Here is an 11,419-nt window from a genome sequence, read left to right on the forward strand (position 1 = left end):
GGAGCTTGGAGAAGGAGATGGAGCTCTTGCACTTTGCATAGCACACACTGAGAGTGTTTGTGAGTGTGTGTGGGTGAGTATACCCCCTAAGCACCCCCCTAGCTTGCTTGGGTCGACCCCCCCTTGTAGCTCATGCTTGAAGCTCATTGGACCCCTCCAGGCCTAGCCAATCACAAGCAGGAGCCATTACAAGCAACTTGGGTAGCCTTAAGACAAGTGTCCTCCTTTCCCCTTTGAGAGAGAGGACTTGATAAATGCAAAATCAATTAATTAAATATCCTAAATTATCATTGGACCCCTTGGGTGGCCAACCAATAGGCTTCAGGCACACCATGAGGGCAACATGGGGAGGAACTTGACAAGTGTCCTTGCTGCCTCTTCAAGATGGGGCTTCCCTTGTGTGTGTGTGTGTGTGTGTGTGTGTGTGTGTGTGTGTGTGTGTGTGTGTGTGTGTGTGTGTGTGTGTGTGTGTGTGTGTGTGTGGGTTCTCTCTCATCCCCCCCCTTGTAGGCTCGCCCCCCTCCTTGTAGGGATCTTTTTGACTTTGGATGAGCAAGCCCCTTAGTCATCAAGCATGACAAAGCACTTGAACTAGGGGGTGTTCCCACAAGCATCTCAAGGCACCTCAAGCACCTTAATCATGTAGCAAGTCAAGCACCTCAAGCATGGAGCCAGTCAAGCACCTCAAGCATCTTAATCAAGCACCTCAAGCATGTCAAGCACCTCAAGCACGACAAGCATCTTAAGCAGGACAAGCACCTCGAGCTTAGGCCGGGTTCCCACCTCAAGCTCAGCCCTAACTTGCCTAAGGTCAAAGGACTTTTACACACATTATTGGAGGTCTTCAATGAAGCTAACCCTAAGGTCTTATGCTCCATTGGTTAGCCTTGCTCTTTGATAGACCATCTCTCATTTGGGCCCCTTAACCATTGGCCCCGTGTTGAGATAGATCTATAAGAACATGTCTATATCTTAACCCTTGTTCCCGTGTATTCTCCCACATTAAGTGATCAGTTTAATATGAGAAAATCATTTGGGTTGGATAGATATTAATTTTTATGACATTACCTCTTTCTTGAAATCATAGTCGTCCTCGACTATGAGGTAGAGATGGTAAAGTCTCACCCATTAGTCCATTGGTCTTAGCGGGTAGAGGATCCATTTTTACCCTACGACATCATTCCAGAGTGGATGACTAATCCACTTGGTGCTTGAGAGACATTGTCTGCCGCAAGCATGTCTGCTCTTTTTAGTCCATATCATACTTCCAAAGTAGAGTGACAAGGTCTACTTGGTGTTTGGGAGACGTAGTCACCACAAACATGATCCTAAGTATGCATACTTTGAAATTTGTGCACAAAACATAAAAAGAGAGTCCTATAAGACAAAAACATTGATCATTTAAAATGCATTTCTTTTACATTTTCTTACTCTTTTGTGTCATTGTAAGAATCATTAACAAGGTTCATATTATCCTTAAGCCATGTTCTTTGCATGCATTTAGCATCTTTGAAAGGATAATTAAATAAGATACTGTCAGTAATCTTACCATTTCTTAATACCTTGTCTTCTTGTTGAAGGATGAACTTGGGTTGGAGCTCCTCTGCTTCATCCTCGATCTGTGGCGGGTCTTCATTTGTGTGTAATTTGCCTTAGATGAGCCTTGGGAAAGTTTAGTACGACCCAACTTTTTTTTTTTTTTTTTTTAAAGGATAAGGCTCTTTTGTGCGTAACGGCAGGAGCCTCTTTTGCCTAGCTAATAAATGGATATAGCCTATTTAATCCTGTAAAAAGATTTGTTTTGATCTCGGCTATACTCCTTTGCAATGAAGATCTTCCCAGGTATCTTAAGCTACAAGGGACTTTTGGATCTTCCGTCTTTAGCCTCGAAAGGTAGTTTCTCCTTAGAAGTATGTTCACGTTATTAGAGACATACTGTTGTTAAGATAAGTACTTCTCTCATTTTGAGCATTGATCTACTTCGAATCACAGGCTTTTAGTAGATCAAGGATCATTAGTTTTGTAACTTTGCTTTTGGCCATCCGTTGGAATAGTAGGCCGACATAAGAGGATTACTCTAATTCTGATAGAGACTAAAATTAGTGGTCATAGTAGGATTTCTATTCGACACAATTGGATGTTGGCAAGCCATGGTCCTTTTTTCATACTTCATCTTTTGGTATACCATACATTTTGAAACATTCTCTTGTATGTTATTGTTTCTTGGTAAGCCAATACAAGTATGCTTTTACTCCTAGCAGAGTAAATTCGAATTTCTCTTTACCCCGCGTATGGAAGGAGCATGGGAAGTAAGGAAGATATAGCCTATTGAGGTATGGAAGATAACCATCCTTTTACGTGAGTGGTTCTTTTTCTTCCATTTGTAAGGCTATTATCATATCCCTAAAGCCTGGGTTAGAAGCATATTTAACTATCATAAAACATAGCTCATTGTAAGTTGCTATTGATATCCTATCTACCCTTGGCCATTGGGAAAGTGCATCGGCTACATGATTGTGCTTGCCAGCAATGTGAGCAAAGTAGACTTTAAATTGCAAAAAGAAATTTTCCTACCTCATTTGATTGTCCGAGAGCTTGGTTTGCATCATGAATGGAGTCCGCAAGAAGTACTTCCATGTGTCTAGAGCATTTAAAACGGCTCATAGGTCCTTTTGTATATGACCAACATTCGCTCATTGGAGTTGAGTCTTTGAATCTCGTATGCTATGGTATTCCCTTCTTGAAGCAAAGTTTTGCTCAAAGGCAATCATCCAGGCATTACATTGGACCTCAAATAGCTTTGAGAGATCCCATAAGTTGAGAAATAAGTTTCTCTTTAAACTTTTTAGAAATATTTTTCTCTCTTTGCGGTCCATATATACTTAACGTTCTTTTTTGTTAAGTCATGTATTGGACCTGCTATAAGCATGGATTTTTCTTATGAAGCATCTCTAGTATGCACTCATACCCTTAGAGCTTTGCAACTCATGTAGATTCATTGGATTAGGCCATCTTTTATTACCTCTACTTTTTGTGGATCCATAGAAATACCACCTTTAGAGATAATGTGACCTAATTATTGAATCTCTCTCGAAACTTACCAGTCCATGTTATTGCCTTTTTGAACTCCTCTTGTGGATCTTGTAAAGCTCAATAAGGAGGCTTATTAGGCAGTGAGCTTCATGGTAAAAGCTCCATTGTATGGCCATTGTCCCCTCATTGTGGAGATAGCTCATGGGGATATCATCAATAAAATCATTTTGGAATCCATTTAGGAATTTAGACAATTCTAATTCCTCTTGATTCCCGTTTTTTTTAAAAATTTAATAATATTGTTATTGGTTGAAACATTAAATTCATTTACAGACTTTCTAACAGAAATCATGTATATAAAAATATAAATTTTCATTAACTTGTGAAAGCATGCATATTTACAAGGAATAGGATACTACCCGACTCATAAACATGTAGGTACATATCTCCTAGCATAGGAAAAACAAAAGCCTTTTTCTATAAGCATCCTCTTTTGGAGTTTCCAACATAGAAACTCAAGGTGGCTTGTTGCGTGCATTTCTTTTGGGGACAAGCACGATAGACATGCCCTTGTTGTCCACACTTACAGCATTTGTTATCCTTACGATAACACTCTAGCTCTATTGCAGAGAGTTTATTCTTACCTTTATAGACTCCTTTCTCCTTAGATTTGTTATCGGTGTTGCTAGAGTTTCCTTTGGAGGAATTTTGAGCATTATTCCTCCCTCTAGGCTCATTTTGATCCTTCACGTCCATGGATTTAGAGTTTCTCTTAACCCCTTGTTGGGAATCGATTTGAGAGGCGACCATAGTATGGTGTATGACCGCCGATATGGTATTAGGCCTTTGTGAGTTAATATACTCGGCTTTCTCTTCACAAATACCCGCACATAATTGTTGCTCTTGCTCCCCAAAGTCTATCTTTTTGTAGATAGTGGCTTTGAGAAATAAATCCCAAAACTTATCTACATACTTTTGGATAGAGTCGTAGGGAGAGAGTTTCAAGTTTTTCCATTCTGTGAGGACATTTTCTTGAGCGCTGCTTGCCAGAAACTGTTTTATGATGGAGGCTCTTAAAGCCTTCCATGTCTTTGGAGCTTTTCTTTGGGCTTGTAGGTTATCCCACCATTGTCGAGCGGAACTTTGGTAATGCATAGATACTTGATGCAGTTTAGAGGACTCTGTGAAGCCCTCATCACCAAAGGCCGCATCAAGTTGTTGGATGAAGGCCAAGACCTTGTCCATAGCACCAAAGGTGCCAGCATAGGCAAGGAAAGTGGTGTTCTTCCCTCCCTCTTTGAACTTCTTTAGCTTCTTGGACCTTCTCCATACCGTATAGAACTTGCGATGGCCTTTCCTCTGGGGCTCTTTGAGAGAAGAGCCGCTACCTTCATTGGAATATGAGTAAGTTGATGAAGATGGAGAAGAGGGTGACCTCTTTCTCTCCTTTTTCTTTATTTGGTACCTCTCTTCCCTTTTGTGATAACGAGGAGGAGGACTTTGCAGTGATCTTTCCCCCTTGGGGGAAGTTGAAGATCGTTGAGGCTGCCGTCTTCTTGGAGCCATATCTTTGGAAGTATTGGAAGACTCACTTCCTTCTCCTCCTCTTGGTGAAGGCTCTAAAGTAGAGACTTTGTCTTTCTTCTTGGATGGAGGTAAGCCCGCTAGTAAACATTTAAGCGCTTCGTATGGGTTCTCCTCTTCTCTCACCGTAGAGAGCCCTCTCTTGGAAATCTCATGAAGAGACTTCTCAGGTGCTCTCTCTTTTGGGGGAGTTTGGAGAATCCCATAACTATGAAGTTGTTGGAAAACTTCGCCTTGTAGGAATGGGTTTGCCATAGCTTGTTGCAACTTAGAAACAAGACATTTGATAAGCATGGGAGCATCATCATTAGCACTTTCATGTGCAAAATCAAAGCTATCAATGTTCATTCTACACTCTTGATTATTGTCAGCCATGTTAACAAAATTTATGTTTATACTTAGTGTATGCTTTGGCAATACAAAACCTTAGTTGCCACTCCTCTTAGCCTTTGAAAATCGGCTCTTAAGTATCTACACCCACGGCTCAAAGTGGTTAATTATAGAGAGTAGAGGAGTAGGTCTAACATAGCAAAGTTGCCAAGGGCTAGCTCCTTTCGGACTTCTTATGGCTCAATAATGGTAAAGCCGTAGGCAAGTCTAAAAAGACTCCATTATTAAGTCCAAAGCTCCCGAGGTGTGCACCATCCCCCACATAGTGGGCTTAACAAAACCGATATTAGATCCCAGTTCCACTTACCCTATTATAATTAACAACATCAACCATTTATAGGCTACTTAAGGACCCCTCTTCTTAAGCAAGAAAAGAGAAACAAAATGCTCTGATACCAATGTAATGGGAATGGCCTATGAACTTAGAGAATAACAGAATTAAGAGAATTAGAGTGAGCAATTTTGAGAGCATAGAGGGTGAACTTAATTGGTAGTAGCAACTCTATCATAACACTTAATTAACTAGGCATGAACAATACTTTTACAAGAGAGAGAGAGAGAGTGTAGAGAATATGACAACAGTTGAGGACCGGATTTATGTGGAGCCGGTCCCCCCTCCAAAAGGCATTTGTATTATAGATTCTCTCATTAAGAGAGACTTGGTACAATACAATCTTTGTGTTCCTTGAGACCTCCTTGGCAATATGAAGATGAAAGGTTCACATGTACACCAAGCTTTTGCATAATTTCAACAATCAATCTTAGCTTGGAAACAATCAAGAATTTGTGAGCATCATTAATCTTTGTGTTCCCTAAATCATTTGAGTGCATGAAGATGTATACTTTTTATGCATCAACTTGTGCTTAAAACAATAATTAATCTACCTTGCAATACAATTAATCTACTTGCAATAAACCATTAGCCTTCTTGCAATAAGCATAACATGCACTTGTAGAAAGCATTAACTATCCCAAGCCTCAATCCCAAGACCTCAAACACCTTGGAAGGTGGAGAGAGCTAGCAGGGAATGAGGGTAGGGAAGAGGAAGAAGAAACATTTCATAGGAGAAAGAAGTAGTTCCTCACTTATCATACTCTTGTTGCTAGCATACATAATAGCATAGTAATGAAGAAGGAGGAGATGGCAAGCTTAAGCATTGAAGCATAGCTCTTGGTTGGATTTGCATTCCATAGCCAAGAGAATTGGTGTAGGCTCTCAACTTCTCAAGGAGCTTGGAGAAGGAGATGGAGCTCTTGCACTTTTCATAGCACACACTGAGAGTGTTTGTGAGTGTGTGTGGGTGAGTATACCCCCTAAGCACCCCCCTAGCTTGCTTGGGTCGACCCCCCCTTGTAGCTCATGCTTGAAGCTCATTGGACCCCTCCAGGCCTAGCCAATCACAAGCAGGAGCCATTACAAGCAACTTGGGTAGTCTTAAGACAAGTGTCCCTCTTTCCCCTTTGAGAGAGAGGACTTGATAAATGCAAAATCAATTAATTAAATATCCTAAATTAGCATTGGACCCCTTGGGTGGCCAACCAATAGGCTTCAGGCACACCATGAGGGCAACATGGGGAGGAACTTGACAAGTGTCCTTGCTGCCTCTTCAAGCTGGGGCTTCCCTTGTGTGTGTGTGTGTGTGTGTGTGTGTGTGTGTGTGTGTGTGTGTGTGTTCTCTCTCATGCCCCCCCTTGTAGGCTCGCCCCCCTCCTTGTAGGGATCTTTTTTACTTTGGATGAGCAAGCCCCTTAGTCATCAAGCATGACAAAGCACTTGAACTAGGGGGTGTTCCCACAAGCATCTCAGGCAAGCATCTCAAGGCACCTCAAGCACCTTAATCATGTAGCAAGTCAAGCACCTCAAGCATGGAGCCAGTCAAGCACCTCAAGCATCTTAATCAAGCACCTCAAGCATGTCAAGCACCTCAAGCACGACAAGCACCTTAAGCAAGACAAGCACCTCGAGCTTAGGCCGGGTTCCCACCTCAAGCTCAGCCCTAGCTTGCCTAAGGTCAAAGGACTTTTACACACATTATTGGAGGTCTTCAATGAAGCTAACCCTAAGGTCTTATGCTCCATTGGTTAGCCTTGCTCTTTGATAGACCATCTCTCATTTGGGCCCCTTAACCATTGGCCCCGTGTTGAGATAGATCTATAAGCACATGTCTATATCTTAACCCTTGTTCCCGTGTATTCTCCCACATTAAGTGATTAGTTTAATATGAGAAAATCATTTGGGTTGGATAGATATTAATTTTTATGACACCTGAAATCCTGTCGCTCCCTATTGCGTCTCTCTTTCTCTTCTTCGTACCTTTCAAGCCATTTTTGCATCGGCGCTGAATTTAGTATACAGAACTTCATGATCTTTTCTCACATGGCATCATTCATTTTCTTCGGCACCCTTTGCCCTTGCGGCTCCTCTCCCACCAGTCTTGCATCCTCCTCATCGCTCCACAGTCGAGGCATTTCTGGGTCAGAAACGGATAGAAATTCGTTCGTCAATACAAAAGACTCTTGCACCAACCATCCTTCTGCCATGCTCCCCTCTGGACGATCTTTTTGGCGAACAAAACCCTTAAGTGTTTTCATGAACCGCTCTAGAAAGAACATCCAACGGCTGTGGACTGTACCTGCCACTGCAACCTCATCTACTACATGGACGAGTAAGGGCATTTGGATAGTTAGGCAACTCGTGGGTAGATACTTCTCAATCATGCAAACTGCCTCAATGTAGTTAGCCCTTTCGACTGCAATAGATTCCTCCTGTATCTCCTTGGAATAGATCCACCGCACTAGCTCTGAAATCTTGTATATGCAGGTCCCCACTTCCTCCGTTAAACACCCCTTGATCGCAATTGGAAGAATGAATTGCAAGAACTTATGCCAGTCGTGCGATTTTAGTCTTGACGGTTGATCGTCACGGGTGAATGCTGTCTTGAGACATCGCATATATACTGTTGGCGTCCTGAACTTTGAAATCACTCTTTTAACTTGTCGCTATTCGTTTTTTAGTAATACCCACAAGCATTCAATCTTTTCCTCCATGTTAGTTGATGACGTTGCCATCTACAATGATTATGAATGTTGTTTTAATATATATACTCCTCACAATGTAAACTACCTCGCATTCTCTAGTCTTGCTCAATCTCCGTACACCTCGGTCCAGAGGTGTACGGAGATGAGGACCATCGGGTCAAAATTTCGTCCTTATTGGTCAAATCCTATATGGGTAGACACATACGTGCACTCCCAGGTGTACATGGCAATGCATGTACGTAGCGGGCAAAACCCCTTTGCCTCTTTTAGCGGGCAAAACCCCTTTGCCTCTTTTAGTTCCATAGTTTCTTCAACATCCAATGGCTATCCGTTTGATCTACGGCTTGCCATACACACTCTTGACATTAATTTAAGACTACCTAATGGACTACAAATGGTTTTCGTAGGCATAGAATCAGTTTCCGAAGTCCGTCTGCGTTTTTTCGTAGAAAAACGCAATCGGATTTGACCTACGGCTTGTGTATTTGACGTTTCTTTTATCCGTTTGACCTACGGCTTGCCATACACACTCTTGAAATTGCCTAAACACTACCTAATCGTCTACAGATGGTTTGAGTAGGCATAGAAGTCATTTCCGAAGTCCGTTTGCATTTTTTCGTAGAAAAACGCAACCGGATTTGACCTACGGCTTGTGTATTTGGCGTTTCTTCTATCCGTTTGACCTACGTCTTTCCATACGCGCTCTTGATATTGCTTTAAGACTATCTAATGGACTACAGATGGTTTTGGTAGGCGTAGAATCAGTTTCCGAAGTCCGTTTGCGTTTTCCCGTAGAAAAACGCAATCGGATTTGACCTACGGCTTGTGTATTTGGCGTTTCTTCTATCCGTTTGACCTACAGCTTGCCATACGCGCTCTTGACATTGCTTTAAGACTACCTAATGGACTATGGATGGTTTTAGTAGGCATAGAAGCCATTTCCGAAATCCCTTTGCGTTTTTCCGTAGAAAAATGCAACCGGATTTGACCTACGACTTGTGTATTTGGCGTGAATTCAAACCCATTGACCTACGGCTTGCCATACACGCTCTTGAAATTTCTTTAAGACTACTAAATGAACTACGGATGGTTTCGGTAGGCATAGAAGCCATTTCCTAAGTCCGTTTGCGTTTTTCCGTAGAAAAACGCAACCGAATTTGACCTACGGCTTGTGTATTTGGCGTTTCTTCTATCCGTTTGACCTACGGCTTTCCATACGCACTCTTGACATTGCTTTAAGACTACTAAATGAACTACGGGTGGTTTCGGTAGGCATAGAAGCCATTTCCGAAGTCCGTTTGCGTTTTTCCGTAGAAAAACGCAAAAGGATTTGACCTACGGCTTGTGTATTTGGCGTTTCTTCTATTCATTTGACCTACGGCTTGCCATACATGCTCTTGACATTGCTTTAAGACTACTTAATGAACTACGGATGGTTTCGGTAGGCATAGAAGCCATTTCCAAAGTCCGTTTGCGTTTTTCCGTAGAAAAATGCAACCGGATTTGACCTACGGCTTGTGTATTTGGCGTTTCTTCTATCCGTTTGATCTACGGCTTGCCATACACGCTCTTGACATTGCCTAAAGACTACCTAATCGTCTACGGATGGTTTCAGTAGGCATAGAAGCCATTTCCGAAGTCCGTTTGCGTTTTTTCGTAGAAAAACGCAACCGGATTTGACCTACGGCTTTTGTATTTGACGTTTCTTCTGTTTGTTTAACATACCGCTTGCCATACACGGTTTTGAAATTGCCTTAAGACTACTTAATGGACTACGGATGGTTTTGGTAGACGTAGAATCAGTTTTCGAAGTCCGTCTGCGATTTTCCGTAGAAAAACGCAATCGGATTTGACTTACGGCTTGTGTATTTGGCATTTCTTCTATCCGTTTGACCTACGGCTTGCCATACGCGCTCTTAACATTGCGTAAAGACTACCTAATGGACTACGGATGGTTTTGGTAGGCATATAATACTTTTCCGAAGACCGTTTGCGTTTTTTCGTAGAAAAACGCAACCGAATTTGACCTATGGTTTGTGTATTTGCCGTTTCTTCTGTCCGTGTGACCTACGGCTTGCCATACACGCTCTTGATATTGCCTTAAGACTACCTAATGGACTACGGATGGTTTTGGTAGGCGTAGAAGCCATTTCCGAAGTCCGTTTGCGTTTTTCCATAGAAAAACGCAACCGGATTTGACCTACGACGTAGAAGCCGTTTATGAAGTCCGTTTGCGTTTTTTCGTAGAAAAACCCAACCGGACTTCAAAAACGGCTTTTATTTTGGGCTTGTTATATGCCCCCGCCCAACCTTTTTTGAGGAGGAAGCTTGTCTCTAAGAGCAAGGACGCATTGTAACTTTCTTGTCTCATAGGTCACTTTGGCCTTTCGAAGACGTTAATATAACATTTCATTTCATTTCTCTCTTTAATTTTTCTCTCTTTAATTTTAATTTCCTACACGCATACATTAATTCTCTCTCTCTCTCTCTCTCTCTCTCTCTCTCTCTCTCTCTCTCTCTCTCTCTCTCTTTGATTACCTACACACACACACATTTCTCTCTCTCTCTCTCTCTCTCTCTCTCTCTCTCTCTCTCTCTCTCTCTCTTTCCTACACACACACACACCGCTCTCTCTCTCTCTCTCTCTCTCTCTCTCTCTCTCTCTCTCTCTCTCTCTCTCTCTCTCTCTCTCTCTCTCTCTTTCCTACACACACACACACACACACACACGATGTAGAGAGAGAGAGAGGGGTTTGGGGGGGGGAGAGTGACATAATACCTACGCAGCAGATTTCGGCCACGATTTGAGCAGGCGAAAATGGCCCCTGCGCGCGCGGGTTTCCCTTTTTTCCCCCAAATTTTTTAGCGTCGCAATGAGCGTCGATATAGCCATGGGTGACTGCGTCGATATAAACATGGCAAAAAAAGCCTTTCCACGCATAGAGCAACGCTCATTATGATGCATATATCGACGCCTATATTGCTGTGCTCTAATTCTGTCGATATATGCGTGGAAAGGCATGGCCGTCGATATATGATGTGTCAATATCTTCATGTTATGTTGTAGTGAATGAACTCTCTCAAGTAATTATAGAGGGTGAGTTCTGCATGGCCGGGGACTTCAATATGGTTTTCTCTAGACAAGCCTAGGCATGGACCGTCTTCTATCTTATCAGGAGGGGAGCAAAAAAAAGGGAAGCCCTGGAAGAAAAATGGGCCCTTATTGATGCATGGAAGTGTGGAACATGGAAGGATGATGCGGGCTCTGTCATAAAAACTAATATCTAACCAACCCAAATGATTTTCTCATATTAATTTGATCACTTAATGTGGGAGAATAAACGGGAACAAGGGTTAAGATATAGACATGTGC

This window comes from Adiantum capillus-veneris, chromosome 1 (genome assembly GCF_014529385.1).
Source record: "Adiantum capillus-veneris isolate H3 chromosome 1, ASM1452938v2, whole genome shotgun sequence".
Taxonomy (NCBI): Eukaryota; Viridiplantae; Streptophyta; class Polypodiopsida; order Polypodiales; family Pteridaceae; genus Adiantum; species Adiantum capillus-veneris.